Raw genomic sequence first — 262 nt, 5'->3', positions numbered from 1 at the left:
AACGCCCTGTCACGTGGCCAACGACCAATGGCGAGCGACTCTCCAGTCACATGCCCGAGTCGGGAGACGTCCATGTCACGTGGTTCAAGTGGCAACCACGTTCCCCCGGACCCCGAACACCCAATGACAAGCGCCACTCCAATCACGTGCAGGGGTACAGAAAGGGGGTGGTGCCCAGGTCACGTGATTTCTGAGCCGCTCCTGGGAAGGTGTGACGAGAAATGAATCTTGTATGTTCCAAGTTTGTTATCAGTGATGCTGT

Source organism: Mobula birostris, chromosome 29 (assembly GCF_030028105.1).
Source record: "Mobula birostris isolate sMobBir1 chromosome 29, sMobBir1.hap1, whole genome shotgun sequence".
Taxonomy (NCBI): domain Eukaryota; kingdom Metazoa; phylum Chordata; class Chondrichthyes; order Myliobatiformes; family Myliobatidae; genus Mobula; species Mobula birostris.
This window is presented reverse-complemented; position numbering follows the sequence as displayed.